The 17,313-nt window shown below is 40.9% G+C and overlaps 1 protein-coding gene across 4 annotated transcripts in view; it reads right to left on the bottom strand.

The window, feature by feature from the left end:
• Positions 1–17,313, bottom strand: part of FBXL7 (F-box and leucine rich repeat protein 7) — a 471,040-nt gene that overhangs the window by 155,071 nt on the left and 298,656 nt on the right. The gene's annotated exons all lie outside the window — the stretch shown is intronic.

The raw sequence follows: 17,313 nt of genomic DNA, 5'->3' as shown, positions 1-17,313 counted from the left end.
TATTGGTGTAATCAGCTCACAAGAGCAATCTTTCTCTGGCGATGAATTCTATCTAGATGATGTAAGGCAGATAAACATGTGAATAGTAAGTACCGAAAAACACAACTCAGCGAGCACCTCTGGATGTAGTAAAGGATTACACTTGCATATGCTTATAAATATGCTAGACAAGTTTAAATAGCTCTCTCTCTCAATCCTGCCAAAAGTTATGAATTTTCATGGAATGTTGCATTATTGGCTTTCTTTCTCCATTTTTTTCCTCTACATTTTTGGGGGCTTTAGTAATTCCCAACTCATAGCTCGTTGTTAATTACTCTGTGGCACCTTAAGCATTCATAAATAAAAAGGGAAATCATAGCCTGGTGCTAAAATATAATTCCAATAATTGGCAGTTATAATGGCTTAAGTAAACAGATAATTTATGAGATTCCTTCAAACATCTTCAGCATCCATGCTACTTTTCATGGAGGTGCTGAACAAATCCAGAAACCCTTGGAAGAGACATTTTCTGCAGCCATTAATTAGTGGTTGAGTGTCAATGTAGAGTAATTAAATCCATCTATGAAGTGAAAATACCCAGTGTGTGTGTGTATTTTAGAGGACTGACTTTTTAGAGCCAAAGCTTGAAGAAGATCATGAGATGGGGTAAAACCAAAAATAAAACCTTCCACTTATCTTTGCTGGTAACATAGTATAGTTAGGGCCATGTGTGCCATATTACCTTTGTAAGCCACACATGCACCTTTAGGTAATGGTTGTAGTTAAGGTGCCATTTTCAAGTACAAAGAGCACAGGCCCAGGCATCAGAAGGACCTGGGTTCTAATCCAGGATCCTCCACTTGTCTTCTGTGTGACCTTGGGCAAGTCACTTAATTTCTCTGTGCCTCAGTTACCTCATCTGTAAAATTATGATTAAAACTGTGAGCCTCATGTGGGACATGGACCGTATCCTACCTGATTAGCGTGTACCTACTCTGGATCTACTAAGGTACAAGGCCTGGAAAATAGTAAGTGTTTAGCAAATACCAGTAAAATAAACCAAAACAAAAAAAAAAAAAACTGTGCATACATCCACAAAAGCGATAGTTTTTGCAACAGGTGAAAGGTATTCCATGTGTGCTTGTCCAAGTTGCTTTTTGTTGAGCTGCTTGTGTCACTATTATATACAGAATACACTGGGAATCCTCCAAACGATTGTTACTATCTTCCTGGCTTTTCTTTTATTGAAAAAAACCCATCAATGCTCCTAGTAAAATTTGGAGGAATTTACAGAAAAAGGGTTCGCAAGTTGAGGGCCTGGTGGACCACAAGCCCTGTCTTTGTTGGCAGGCATAATTTTCCCATACTAAGTGCTGTGAAAAATTGTGTAAAGCTTGCAGTTCAGAGATGGTGAGCATTTTGTCAGTGGAAAATGCAATAAGGCCAACAAGATCAATCTGGTCTAACATGTACAGAAAAAGGGGCAAGATATCACCATTTGGAGGCACATGGAACATAACATCAGTAAGCTGACTGAGAGGCAGGATAATTGGAGAAGCCCTCAGAACTAAGATCAGATCTACCTATCGGAAGATCTAGGACAATGGCCAAAGAACTTCTCAGACACAGCTTGTGACTATGAACACACTAGAAATAACTGTAAAGGTCAGCTTGGACATCCTGAAGCACTTGCTACCTACTGCATTACTGTATACAACACTGTTTGGCTGGGAACAGGTAAACTTCATGAGATCCTGAGAACACCCAAAATGACAACACACCCCTATTTCCCAATGTGTAACTCCATTCCAGATGATAAACAGCTGCATTACTCTTGAAGGGAAAGCAGTGTGGCCTAGTGGAAAGAGCACGAACCGGAAAGTTTGAAGCTCCGGGTTCTAAACCTGGCTCTGCCATTTACCTGCTGTGTGACTTTGGGCAAATCACTTAACTTCTCTGTGCTTCAGTTCCCTCATCTACAAAATGGGGATTTAATACCTGTTCTTCCTCCTACTTGGACTGTGAGCCCTAGATGGGGCCTGATTATCTTGCATTTACCCCAGCACTTAGTACAGTGCTTGGCATATAGTGAGCATTTTGGCAAATACTACAATGATTATTATTATTATTACTATTGTTATTACTAAATGGTAGCATAAAATGCACCTCAGAAATCAAATCTAGAAATAACAGGACTCATCAAGGTTTATCCTTCCCTATCTTGAAGGGGTACATATTCAGGTTACAGGATTGTCTGAAGAAAAGATGTAGCATTCGCAAACACATACACACATATGACTTTGCTGCACCCCTTTGCCCCATACAACTCTTTACATCTACACATTTTTAAGGCTCAGAGAAGTTAAGTGACTTGCCCAAGGCCATAGAGCAGACAAGTGGCAAACAACCACACTTCCCCCCTTCAAAGCCCTACTGAAGGCTCACCTCCTCCAAGAGGCCTTCCCAGACTAAGCCCCCATTTTCCTCAGCTTCCCCTCCGCATTGCCTTGACTCACTCCCTTTGCTCTACCCCCTCTCCCCACCCCACAGCACTTGCGTATATATGTACATATCTATAATTCTATTTATTTATATTGATGCCTGTTTACTTGTTTTGATCCATCTCCCTCCTTCTAGATTGCAAGCCCGGTGTGGGCAGGGATTGTCTCTCTTTACTGCTGAATTGTACTTTCTAAGTGCTTAGTACAGTGCTCTGCACATAGTAAGCACTCAATAAATACGATTGAATGAATGAATGAGTGAAAGTGGCAGAGCCCGGGATTAGAACGCAAGTCCTCTGACTCTTTCCATGCTCTTTCCACAAGGCCATGCTGCTTCTATAAACTAAAATAAAAACTAGAAAGTAAACCTATTATGCCCCATTCACCCCGTCCTCCATTTTTGCCTGGTTTTCATTATAAACATAGGGAAAATTTGAATGAATTCACTCCCATTCTCTCCTAGACCCCCTCCAATCTGGCTTCCATCCCCTCCACTCTACCGAGACTGCTCTCTCTAAGGTCACCCATGACCTCCTTCTTGCCAAATCCAATGGCTCCTACTCCATTCTAATCCTCCTTGACCTCTCTGCTGCCTTTGACACTGTCGACCATCCCCTCCTCCTCCATACCTTATCTCACCTTGGCTTCACGGACTCTGTCCTCTCCCGGTTCTCCTCTTACCTCTCTGGCCGGTCATTCTCGGTCTCCTTCGCTGGAGCCTCCTCCCCCTCCCATCCTTTAACTGTTGGAGTTCCTCAAGGGTCAGTTCTTGGCCCTCTTCTGTTCTCCATTCACACTCACTCCCTCAGTGAACTCATTCGCTCTCACGGCTTTGACTACCATCTCTACGCAGATGACACGCAGATCTACATCTCCGCCCCTGTCCTCTCCCCCTCCCTTCAGGCTCGCATCTCCTCCTGCCTCCGGGACGTCTCCACCTGGATGTCGGCCCGCCACCTAAAACTCAACATGAGCAAGACTGAGCTCCTCATCTTCCCTCCCAAACCGGTCCTCTCCCAGACTTCTCTATCACCGTCGATGGCACGACCATCCTTCCTGTCTCTCGGGCCCACGATCTCGGTGTCATCCTTGACTCGTCTCTCTCGTTCACCCCACACATCCTATCCGTTACCGAGACCTGCCGGTTTCACCTCTACAATATCGCCAAGATCCGCCCTTTCCTCTCCACCCGAACGGCTACCTTACTGCTACGGGCTCTCGTTATATCCCGGCTAGACTACTGTGTCAGCCTTCTCTCTGACCTCCCTTCCTCCTCTCTCACCCCGCTCCAGTCTATTCTTCACTGCCCGGCTCATCTTCCTGCAGAAACGATTTGGGCATGTCACTCCCCTTCTTAAACAACTCCAGTGGTTGCCTATCGACCTCCGCTCCAAACAAAAACTCCTCACTCTAGGCTTCGAGGCTCTACATCACCTTGCCCCTTCCTACCTCTCCTCCCTTCTCTCATTCTACCACCCACCCCGCACGCTCCGCTCCTCCGCCGCCCACCTCCTCACCGTCCCTCGGTCTCGCCTATCCCGCCGTCGACCCCTGGGCCACGTCCTCCCGCGGTCCTGGAACACCCTCCCTCCTCACCTCCGCCAAACTGATTCTCTTCCCCTCTTCAAAACCCTACTTAAAACTCACCTCCTCCAAGAGGCCTTCCCAGACTGAGCTCCTCTTCTCCCTCTACTCCCTCTGCCACCCCCCCTTTACCTCTCCGCAGCTAAACCCTCTTTTTCCCCTTTTCCCTCTGCTCCTCCACCTCTCCCTTCCCATCCCCACAGCACTGTACTCGTCCGCTCAACTGTATATATTTCCATTACCCTATTTATTTTGTTAATGAATTGTACATCGCCTTGATTCTCTTTAGTTGCCATTGTTTTTACGAGATGTTCTTCCCCTCGACTCTATTTATTGCCATTGTTCTTGTCTGTCCATCTCCCCCAATTAGACTGTAAGCCCGTCAAACGGCAGGGACTGTCTCTATCTGTTGCCTTGTTCATCCCAAGCGCTTAGTACAGTGCTCTGCACATAGTAAGCGCTCAATAAATACTATTGAATGAATGAACTACAGATGGATGCTTCTCATCAGCTGAGTCACCTTGGAATGGTAGATGGAAGTGGAGGTGGCATAGGAAATGTGGGTGGGGCCCATGCACATTTTATCGATCAAATAGAATTTTAATAAGTTTAACTGATTTTGGAAAACTATTCATAAGGCTGGTTTACTGCCAATTGAGGTTATAGGACCAGAATTCAATTTTATTTGTAAAAGGATATGTCACTGGTCTCACATTTTATTTTCTCAGCCATTTATGAAAAATCTCCTCATTGACATTTACTACTCAGGAACTGTACCATAAAGTTTAACTTTGCTCAATCCTTCACACTGCCCACAGTAGAACTGTTTATCTGCAGCCACCACATGCCACCACTTTGGAATCTCTGATCCAGTGGACTCGGACTCCTCTAGCACGCTCCATATGGAACCCAGTCATTAACTTTCAAAAGATCCCAAGGGGATTGCAAAAATGGTTAAATCAACAATCTGGCATTTAAACATTTCCAGCTAGTCAGAGGCCCCCAAAACAGCTGAGAACAATTTGGGTGAGGGATGGGGAGGGAGATGGTAAAAACAGTCAAAGAGAACTTCTAATCTCCATCCACAGACAAGTATCTGTCCAGAAAGGCCCTGTCCAGACTCAGAAGACTTGAAACTATTTCGGACTGTTTGAGTGAATCTTGACTGAAAGATCACTTTCCTCTCCCCTTGCTGCTTTGTTGAGTTTCTAATCACAAAACAGAGAAGTTGGGCTGTTTTGACAGTGAATAGGATGATGTAGGTGGTTAACACAAAGATAATAAGGGTTTCAGTGTATCTGTATCTGTAATGTCCAGACCAAATTTGGTACTTTGGAATTCTGAACGTCTTGAAGGAGTTAATATTCGTATCTGGACCATTACTACTTACATTGTGGACACATTAGTGCACACACAAACACAAAACATACAGTTGCCCTTCATTTTTGAAGATGAAGCTTCTGACAGTGAAATTCTATCCATGTATGACGGCAGAGCTGAAAAGACTTATGTGCAAACAATACTCCATTCCACAATGTGTGCATGTAAAAATCATTCTTCACTGGGCTATGTTCCCCCCCATACATGGCCTGGCTCTGTTTTCCAGATCCTGACTTTAAGAAAACCTCCACAATAGAATGGCAACTTCTCAGACTGCTGTCTGCTGTGCTGATCTGTTTGTTGAGGGGACTCCCAACTGCCAGTTGCTACAACATTTTTGAGAACATTCTTCATTGTGTCTTTAAAATATCTGGTCTACCCTTCCTGTCTTCACATGCCCCCTTTCACTTCACCATTCACAATTTCTTTGGGCATCCAGTAACCATCTGTTTTCCTTACATGTCCTGCTTAATTAATTGTACTGCTATGAATATTGCCTTTGTAGTCTAGTGGAAAGAGCCTGGATCTGGGAGTCAGAGGACCTAGGTTTTAATCCTGGCTTTGTCACTTGCCTACTGTGCGGGTTTGACCTCACTTTACTGAGCCTCAATTTCCTCATCTGTAAAATGGGAATTCGATATTGTTCTCCCTCTTACTTAGACTATTAGATCCATGTGGAACAGGGGCTGAATTTGGCCTGATTATCTTGTATCTACCCCAGCCTTTAGTACCATGCTTAACACATAATAAGTGCATATCAAGTACTATTATTATTGTCTCAGTGGTCAGAAGGCACATTTAGATTCAGGTAATTCAGCAGTCAATCACCATTATCTGTTTAGCACTTACCTTTTACAGCATAGTGTAATAAGCACATGCAAAAGAGTAGGCAGATGATCCTTGTCCTCAAGAAGCTTACAGTCTAATAGTTCAGAATAAAATTTTCCCATCAGTGAAAAGCCAAGGAAAGCAGGGAGATACGCAGTCCATCCAAGGGGTATCTCTAGGTACTAAAAGATCTGGATTCATATTATTATATTAATGAAGGAGACACAGTACACAGCAAGCCAAGCTGCTGTGCTGTGTAAAAGGCTTCAAATCAGATTGTCAATTGTTTGAACAGTTTTGCTTTCTTAAATTATTTTCATCACCCTCTGAATTTACTCAATGCGTTACATCCAAACATACAGAGAATGACATCATCTATAGAACTTTCTGACAACTCTTGTATCCACGTTTTATCTCAAGACATAGATAACATACTCAACTAAATATTCCAGAGTTAAGAGTTGTGACTGTATTTTTAAAATACAGCTTTTCCATATTTAATCCAGAAATAGTGGTTGCAATTCTCCCTTGAAAGTGCTGTTCCTGGCTTGCAAAGGTCTCTCCGGGTATCGGGAATGGATCTTTTTCCCTAGGGATGGACTAAAACCATTGGTCATGGTGGGAAATCACCCCAAATCAGCAAAGGCAGAGAAAATACATACCTTGCTTCTGTGGATGACTTTATGACCCACAATCAAGGTTATTTTCAGAACAAGGGAGACAGTGACATAAAATCAAAATACTAGTTGCTGCCTCAATACAAGATAGAAACACAGAAACTATCCAGTCATCGGAAAACATAGTCACGTATGGCTTTTGACGGTGCCATTTATTTTATTATTACCAAGTTTTTTTTCCTTTTTGCATTGCTTAAGCACTGTGCTCATTTTTATTAGATTCACCATTCTGGGGTAGCTTAACTCTTGGTGAACCCAAAAGTCTGAATGAATAATTTAAACCATCACAGTAATTCGGGGGACACTTTTTATTCTGGAATCAGGGAGTTAGTTTGTTCCCGTTATGCAGAACTTCAACACTCACAAAGTTCTTTAATTTATTTGTAATGGCAGATCAGGAAACTTCTCCATGTAATCTTTGGAAGTTCCTACCCCATTGATAAATATTAGTACTGTAATTCCAGAACAAAGGGCAAGTTCTTTCCATCTTTCTGCACCATTTTTTTAATGGTATTTGTTAAGTGCTTACTAAGTTCCAGACACTATACTAACCCTCAATTTTTCTGCTCCAGTTCAGCCCCGACTAGCAATGCTACACTTAACATGTCAGTAGAAAGTCAAACTATTGGACTTTTCCCACTTTCGCCCCCATAACACTGATGGCACTGAAGGATCTAGCATGTGGTTTTTCTAACATCTCACCTCCACACAAAAACGTGTTTTATTATGTGAATATACAGTCGCACCATTTTCTTTCCTTGCAGCAAAAGACTTTTGGAAGATCAAAGCTGTCAAGTTCTTACCCACCCAGTACCAAGAGTGCTATTTCCCCCAACAAGAGCAGAATAGCACTTGGCTAGACATCAATGACTCTGGAAAGGAAGCCTCCATGCAAATCTCCAGCAGGGAGTGGGATAGTCCCTTTTTACTAAAATATTGAACAAGAAGAAAAAAGGAAATTGACTAGATCAACATTTCAAAGATGTTTAGAGAGAAACCATGTCATATGGAAGCCTGAAGAGAGGAAATCCATGCTGCTAGAGAGCTCATTTACATTTATTAAACTTGAGTTGTCTCTACATGCCTCATAAAAAATTATTATGTGAAAGACTTGGCCATTCTCTGTATTATTCACTGTAACCTCTTAAACAAATAACTGTGAAACACATAAAAGTTCCATTTTAAGCAGGAAAGAGGATGACACCTGTAAAACAAATTACAACATGGACAGTAAAATGGGCACTTTGGTAATGATTCATGGAATGACAGAATATAATAAGTGTGGTATTTAAGTTCTTACTATGTGCCACAAACTGTACTTAGCAGTAGGGTGGATACAGGCAAATCGGGTGAGACACAGTTCTTCTCCCACATGGGCCTCATAGTCTTAATCCCCATTTTACAGATGAGGTTACTGAGGCACAGAGAAGTGAAGAGACTTGTGGCAAGTGGTGGCACTGGGATTAGAATCAAGATCCTTCTGACTCCCAGGCCTGAACTCTATTCACTAGGCCATGCTGCTTCTCAGAATAGATAGGTTTGTAAAGCCACTTGCAAAGCCATTGTGCTAGGTCATCCTCCCTTTAAGAAATAAATCAAGTCATGGTGAACTTGATTCATTGTGAGCCCCACTTCAGGTTAAGTAAAGCAAAATGTGTGGTCCAAGCTTAGAGTGTCCACTCCTCCATTTCTGACATGCAGACATGCTCTGGTTCATTCTGAGGGTGATATGGGTGAGGGACCAGGGTAAATCTCAGATAATTCCCATTCTGGAGAATCCTAGGAATGCAAGGCAATTCCTGGGAATACCCACTGTTTGAAGCCACACTAGGGATGGCTTCTGAGGGGTGGGGAAATGCTCAGGGCATTTAAACCAGAAGCAGGATGACTCTAGGGCATATAAAATCCATGGTTCAGATACCAGCATCTGTAAAACCAAAGGTGTCAGAGGTAGTCTTCTGGGTCCTCATTAACCTGAGTGTGAACCCTGGGTCTACCCAAGACTGTTCTGAGCTTTGGGGAGATGAAAGGGAGGTTGGGTTGGGTGAAATATCATGCTGGGATATCTGTCTCCCTCAGTTTCTTTAAGCAGGAGGACTGCTCCTAATGTTTAAAACAGAAGGTAAAGCACCTCAAAAAATTCATTCATTTCTAAAACACCCTGAATAGATGGTGCAATCAAAGGACCATACTGTGCAAAATGACAGCAAAGACTGTGTCGGTGCTGAGAAAGTTCATGCCATTGTCATTTCAATATAAGAAAAGTAAACTTGAGCCCCTAAACCCTGCAATATGGGGATTTGATGTTAAGAAAGGTTGAAGAGGAGTAAAGTAGTGTTGATATAACTGAAATCAGCCTATTGAGTTATTCCTTAGCAAACATTCATCAGAACCATTATGCTGCATTAAAGGAACACCAACAATTGGAGTACAAGCAAAATGACCAAACTGCTCATTTTCTTATCAAGACAATTATTTTATAATTTAGCTTGGTTTAGATGGTTGACTTTATTTTTGTTTCAAAAGAAAATTATAATATAAAAGTCTGGGTTATATGACTGTGATTATATTACAGTGAAGCATCAGAAATGTTTCTTTTTTGGTACTCTTACTCAGCAGGGGTTGGAGGACGCAGGTGGGAGGTGCAGAGGCGCAGAGGCTTTTAGTGAGTTTAGAGGTTTTGAAGGAGTAGAGGCTGACTCCTACCTCTTCTAGATTCCATTGGTGACTGCTACCTCTTCTAGATTCCATCTACTGTAGCTGCTGTTCTTTCTCATGCCATGATGAGTTCACATTCCCCAAGGGAGGGGTAAAAGGAGGATGGCAAAATGGGAGCCATGGTAGAGCAGAACCTAGGAGTGGCCCAATTCAGGTTGAGATGGCAGGAAAGGCATCACTCCTGAAATAGGCTGAGTGCCAAAATCATAGCCAAACTTCCTATGCCAACCACATAGCTCAGAATGCTACCCATTGTTCCACTTGCCCAGGATTTCCAATGCCTCTTACAGTGTTGATGCGAGGGCTGATTCCTGGGGCTACCATAAAATTCTCCATTTGTTGAAAGCAATCCCTTCAAGAGTTCTATGGACAGTTGTGGCACTTCTTTCCCCTCTAAAGCTTAAGCTAATTAAGTCCAACCACTTAGTGAAAGGGAAGGTTTTCCACTAAACTCACCAAATGTTTTTTGAGATAAATGTGAATGGAATCAGCCTTCCAGATTACTTCACTTGAATCTCAAAATACAAAGATCCATGATACCTAAGATACATTTGGGTGGAGCCATTAATAGAGTGACATACGTTTAGTGCACAAAGTAGGTTTAAGAAATCCTAAATCCATTTCTACCGACACAAACTTATTTCATTTTTTTAACGGTATTAGTGAAGGACTTACAATGTACCTGTCAGGCACTATACTAAGTGCTGGGGTCAATTAATTTAAATCTGGTTAGACACAGTCCACATCCCACGTGGGGCTCAAAGTCTTAATCCCCATTTTCCCAATGAGGTAACTGAAGTACAGAGAAGTAAAGTGACTTGTCCAAGGTCACAGAGCAGACGAGTGGTAGATTCAGGATTAGAACCCAGGTCTTCTGACTCCCAGGTCTTGGCTCTTTCCACTAGGCTATGCTGCTTCCCATTTCACTTCCCTATATCAACAACCCAGTTTCTATGTCACACTGAATCAAGTTTTCATCCCTTTTTGCTCTGTGAAATTTAGAAAACTTACTTTTCCGACTACCCTTAAGTCTAAGGGATATGTCCAGCATATGGTTTATGGCCATATGCATACAGCTTAATAGCTGGTCTCCTGTTGATCATAGCTGGTTGCAAAAACCAGTCCTGAGGTCAAATTCAGCTTCAGCTGTACTCTCATCAAGCCAAGTAGGATTTTAAAGGCGTTGAAGAATGCCTTTCCAACCTTACTGTGAGAACTCACTGAACTCAAGGAAACATGAGTATTTTTATTTACCATCAAACAAGTCATATGGCATTTAAATGTTTTATCTCTGTGTAAATAAAAATGCCATTTCTTCTCTTTCATAGACTAGGACTCCAGCCCCATAACTTTTATTTATAAAATATGACTGAATCACTACAATTAATATATTTCCTCTGTACAGTGAGCTCTACAGATTGGGAAATCGTTAAGAAGAATTGAAGGTATCTCTTTTATTTTCCTTAAGATATGAAAAAAAATGTACCAGCTTATGGAATTTTAGGTTAGAGCCCAATATACTTCATTCATTTAGGATGCTGAAAGTCCATGTGGAAATCTGGTTCCTTCAAAAGTTTATATGCATAACCAATTTAACCTACTTTGGCTCAACAACATTAAACACAGAATGTGAAAATGCAAACACTTACAAATTCCCAATCTGGGTGATAGCTTCCATGTTGGTCTTTTTCTTCAGTCCAGAAGGAAGCTTAAAATAATCATTCCTTACTCCAGACATTTTACTAACAGCCAAAAAATAGCAGATTCTACTTATGTAAATAATGCACTGTAAAGCCAGTTTCTTACCCAACTCTCTTTTTCTGTCTTTCAGATATGGCCTAAGAGCATAGCAAGAAGGCAGGTTTAGCTCTTAACTTTGAGATTATACTTCCTACCTAAATTCACAGTCTAGGTTTATGTGACATTTTCAAGTAAGTGAATAGACAAGACATTCCCCATGGTCCAAGCACTCTTGATTCTCTAAGATACTGTGTGGCAGTAATTTTCAAGATGGTAACTTGGTGTCCAGAAAGAGTTAATAGAACTCAACACTTGTCAAGTGGTATCCACTGGCAACTTAAGCTAGCCAGAGGTGTCAGCATTCTATTTTGAGGGCAGGGGTGAAAAGGGAGCAGAGATTTTAAAAAGCAATGGGGTTCTAGAAGGAGACAGGCTTCATTAAGCTAAAATGGTAGAAAGCCACCATTTTGATCTTTTCAGCTCTGATTGGCAGCTCTAAGGTCATTTTAGAGACTGGGAATGAGCAAGGCTGGAAGGCCAGGCCAAAAAGCTGTGGGGGATACTGTTACCCTATCAAGCCTCCATAATGTAAGCTACTTGTGGGCAGTGAACATGTCTACCAACTCTAATATATTATACTCTCCCAAGTGCCACAGCAAGTGCTCAGTAAATATGACTGATTGATTGACCCTAGAAAGTTAGGGCATATGGAGCTAGCTAATTTGAAATAAGATGGCTAGCTTGTTTTTGAAAGGTATTTGTCACCAATATGGCAAAACTTTCTTTCTTTTTTCTTTCTCTTGGACAGCAGTCCCAAGCATTCAGACACCCCCAAAAACCTCACAGTCTGAAATCAAGTCATCTTGTAACCATAGTCTGATGAATATCTTCATTCTCACTTCCTTCCTTTGGTTTTCTTTGGCTTCTTTTTCCTATGCTTGTAAATCAATCAATTAATGATATTTATTGAACACTTACTGTATGCAGAGCACTGCTCTAAGCACTTGGGTGAGTACTGAGACTGTGAGCCCCAGGTGGGTAGGGGACTCTGTCCAATCTGAATATCAGTACTTATTATAGTGCCTGAGACATAGTAAGCACCTAAAAATTCCATTATCATTATTATTATTACAATAAAATAGAGTTGGTAAACATGCTTCCTGCCACAATGAGCTAAGGTCTAGAGGGAGAGACAGACATCAATATAAATATCTCATTGATATGATCATCCTTCAATTATTTCATTTATTCTAGATTAAGTTCCAGTTCTCTAGTGTTTTGTGAAAGTTAATCTGTATATCTGAATATCAACATTAAATGATTCTTCATTTTAAATACAAATATATTAAATATAGAAACTGTCTTAGTAACCAATATGGGTGATCAGAATGGGTGATCATTTAGACTGCATATGTCAAAGTTAATGCTGCTTTCAAAATAACCGTAACTCTTCAGTCAGCTTCCAATATTCAGGCTTATTTTAAAACTGCAAACTTGAAATTACTGCCTGGCACATAGTAAGTGATTAACAAATACCAGAATTATTATATTTCATCTTTAAATAATAGTAAACATTGATTGTTTCATATCCTAATAGTATTATATAGACAATTTTTTGTTACCATCTTTCTCTCCCAGCTTCCCTCGTTATCTGAACCTCACCCTTTCTTGAGGCCACACCATCTTGTGACCCTGCTCCCACCCCAACAAAATGACCATGTCTCTGCTGACCTTTCACTATTTCCTCCTGAATTATGTATTTAATGCTTTTGAATGTTATACGAGCACTAGGTCACAGTCAGAACAGAGAGAAGACCCCAGTCCTGCTTACTGGCTTTACATCTAAATAGAACACATCAAACAGGAATACTAAAGCCAGATGTCCAACCATTTCCAAAATAACTGTGATTAGAGGCCACCTTGTCTGGGATCTATGAAACATGAACAGACATCAACAAAGACCATCTTGGGGTGGCGTTTGGTCCCCGGGAGGTGATGTCAGTGTAATACCCCAGTAGCTGAGCCCCATCTGGGTCATTCCGGTACATGTCCCCTCACACATATACAACAGTTAAGAAATGCATTTCGTTCGGGCTGTGAATTTTTAAAGTAATTTTACAAGGATGGAAAATGAATACGATTCTAGCATGTGCACTGGCTTTGTCACAAACAGAAACTCAAGAAGGATGAGTCCAAGAGCCCAGCCAGTTTAATGCTGAGTTTTCGTTATCAGGGTGAGGCAGCACATTTTCATTTTGAATGCTGGGACAGATGGAGGACAGGGATTTTAGTGGGGGTTGGACACTGGGAAGGGATAAGCTTCATGAGCTTAATAGGGCCAGAAAGCCACTATTTTGAGTCATTTCAACCCTGACTGAAAACTCTCCGATCTTGTCAGAGCACTGAGGTAAGCAAGGCTGGGAATTCAGATAAAAAGGTTTTGAGGGCCATCATCCCATCCCCACACTGTGATGGCCATCTACGTTACTAGGTAATGAATGCACGCAAACACACACTCACTTTCACACAGCAAGCTAATGCTTTCCTGCTGCCACCACAACAATCTGGACTGAGCAGAAACCCTCTCTCTCTTCAGCCTGACTGAGCAGAACAGTTCAGCTGGGGAAGTGGGTGGCTGGGGTAGCCCCACACAGGCCAGGCTAGAACACTAAATAGTCCTACAACCAAGGTCAGGCTTATAGGGCTTCAGATTTGTTTGACCTTGATTGTCTCTTCTAAATCAGTCCTGTGTTATTGGGCTTGATATCCAGAACCATGGAAAAATTCATCGAACAGCATCTTATCTATGGCTCCCAAGGCACTGCTGAATGGAATTTTGATCTCGGGTTAGTTTAAACAGAGGCCGGGTGAAATTTGTTTTCATCAGCAAATTAAAGTTAACTTTTGTCCCTGATGCTTCTCTTTACCCTAATTCTAGAGGGAACTGGGCCTGTCAAGGAAAGATGGTGCCTGACTTGAAGCTTCATCTTCATGTCACCTGGTGATAGGGTTCAAGCCTTAAAAAAGCTTGCCATGTTTTTAAGGAATTGTTTTTGTGGACAACTGTCAGGGGGTGAGGTTCAGAGGCAAAACTTTGTCCCAAGCTTGCTGCATCTATGCTCCAGGGAAGGTGTACGATGTTCAGTGTTTTTGGCCAAAGGTCATTCTTTCTTCTTGAAAGAAAGAGGGTTTTCGTAAGTTGCACGAGAGAAAATTTAGAATGAGAGAAAGAAAGGAACAACAACAGCAGCACAACTGGAAAGAATTAGGATATGTCTTGCAAAATGCTGGAATGTAGATTGAATAGGAAGAATGGAAAGCCTCCAGCATTACACACACGTTAACCCGCAACCTCAAACCTCTTTCCCCATCCCCTCACTGCAGTGGTAGGAAATCAGGAACTCAGCCTGACATAAGGAATACAAGGACAGACATTTAAAGGACCAATCTGGTAGTGATCAGGGAAATATTATGATGATTGAAATTCAATTCTTCAGCAGCTACTTTCAGTGTAAATCATGGATGAGGTTTATAATAGAGAGTTAGAACAGTTTCATGGAAACTGGCTTGCCTTTTGTTTAACCTTGGGTAAGTCATTTCACTTCCCTGTGCCTCAATTTCCTTACTGTAAAATGGGGATTAAAGATCTGTTCTCCTTCCTGCTTAGACTGAGTGCCCCATGTGGATAGATACTGATTACCTTATATCAACCCTAGCACTTAGTAAGCACTTAACATATGCCATAATGTATTATTATTAACATCATCAAGGATCAGCGTAAAATACATCACAACATCATTTTACCCTCTCTGCTCAGTTACCATGACTGGATTAGTTGGCAGCTTCACTCAACACACTAACTGGATTCAGGAACCATGAAACCAAGATCCAACAGAATAGCATCATCACTGGGGTTAGGTGAATGAATGAGAAGGGCGGCCTTTCAGTCCTTAGCATTGAAAATACTTAAAATCTGTGCTGATTAAAGTATTTTACTTCCAAACCTAAGAAACAGGATGTGGCCAGAAACCTGTGAGTAAAGAATCTCTATAGCCCTCCAAATCTTCAAGGTCCATTAGAAGAAGCATCTGCTTATCATAGACTTACTGTCTACACCGCACCAGAATCCCAATGATGATTTTGATCCATGAGGCTGATGGTTTGTGCAGTGTACTGCAAGGATCGCTCTGGGGGAAAATTGTGCATTTCCCTTCAAAATTGGTCAAAGTTTCTGGCAAGGTCGCTCATATACTGGAAACTTCTGAGAATCTTAGCTTCCTTTTGAGGTGACTAAGAATTAAGAAGTGAAAGATTGCAATACAACTGTGAAGTTTGTGGTAAATACCCATAAACTGAGAACTGCCAGTCATAGTTGAAACCATTTGCATATTAATTTTTTTTAAAGCACCAAGGGTTGAGTCTGGTTCTTGGGAAATATGCAGGACCAAAAGTCATACGCACTTTACTTCAATATTTGGAAAACACTAAAGGAAGACTCAGGAAGTTTTTGCTAATTGATCAGATAATGAACCACAAAGAAAGCCCCTGGTATTATACCAAGGAGAGCAATCATCTGTTGCACTGGCTCAACTCGCTTTTTGAGAATCTGAGATTTTGCTGTTCTAATCACAGGGATGAACAGATGGGTGTAGGGATGAGACATCTCTGCATTATACATATTAGCACTGGAAACTGACATTCTCTTTGAAACCAGGTCCTGGTTTTTATGTTAATTTTGGCTACAAACAGCCTTGGAAGCCATTTTGTTTCTCCAGCACATACCCAAATTTAAAATAATTGCCCATTTCCTGAAATCCCAGGAATATTTTTTCCCATCTAACTTTGAAATTATCAACCAATACCAAGTGTCTTTAGTTAAGGGACTGCAAACTTAAACATGATTCTTTGTCTTGGGTTTTCAAAAATGGTAAGAAATGGCTATATCTTCAGCATTTCCAAAACAGTGCCATTTAACAACAATCAAATTTTGCAACAAGTAGGATTATAGCTAAGGGTTTTACTCCAAGAGACTTTCAGGTTTTATTTACTGATATATCTACTATCTTCTGAAAGGGACTGAAATTATCTATTAAAAGAATCTCTTAAAAACCTAAATGGGCTAAAGCCATAAAGGATATTGTATGGGGAGTCTCAAAATATATGCATTAGTAACATCTCACTAGAGGATTATGAAGAACAAATGCACATATTTTGAAATGCTTGAGCTAAATTTTTCAAAAAAAAAAAAGTAAAGCTGTAGAAATATGTAGTTTATGTCTTGGATTACCGAAGAAAATCTAAGAGATTCCCAGGAAAGAATTTTTAATAGTCCAGGCTTTAAATCAATAAACAAAAACAATAACTACTCTAAATATAACAACTTTTTAATTTCACTTAAATTAAAAGAAATCAGTCACAATGTAAGAAATAAAACCATTAAAATAGATTAATTTATACTTGGGGATGATTTTCAAGAGAACATCCAAAATATTATTCTTAGGGAAGTGCCTTAAATGCAATGTATGTAAAGCCAGTAAGCAGGACTGGGGTCTTCTCTCTTTTCTGACTGTGACCTAGTGCTCGTATAACATTCAAAAGCATTAAATACATAATTCAGGAGGAAATAGTGAAAGGTCAGCAGAGACATGGTCAAATGCAAGATTTCTATAATTCAGAACCTGAAGTACATTAAAAAAATTCTACCACATTTATAATTGGATGACCACATAGAAAACTAGAAGTGGATTTATAGAAGGGCAAAAGAGCAATCGGTAGCACATGAACTGAAACACAAGCAACAGGTTAGGAGAAAACCATTCCACAGTAATTAACATCTGCAATAAAAAGAGAGCTGATGGTCAAACTGTGATGTATTCTAGAGCAAAGAGAATCCATCTCAGATTGAA

The sequence above is a fragment of the Ornithorhynchus anatinus genome, chromosome X3 (genome assembly GCF_004115215.2).
Source record: "Ornithorhynchus anatinus isolate Pmale09 chromosome X3, mOrnAna1.pri.v4, whole genome shotgun sequence".
NCBI classification, from domain to species: Eukaryota; Metazoa; Chordata; class Mammalia; order Monotremata; family Ornithorhynchidae; genus Ornithorhynchus; species Ornithorhynchus anatinus.
This window is presented reverse-complemented; position numbering and strand designations above follow the sequence as displayed.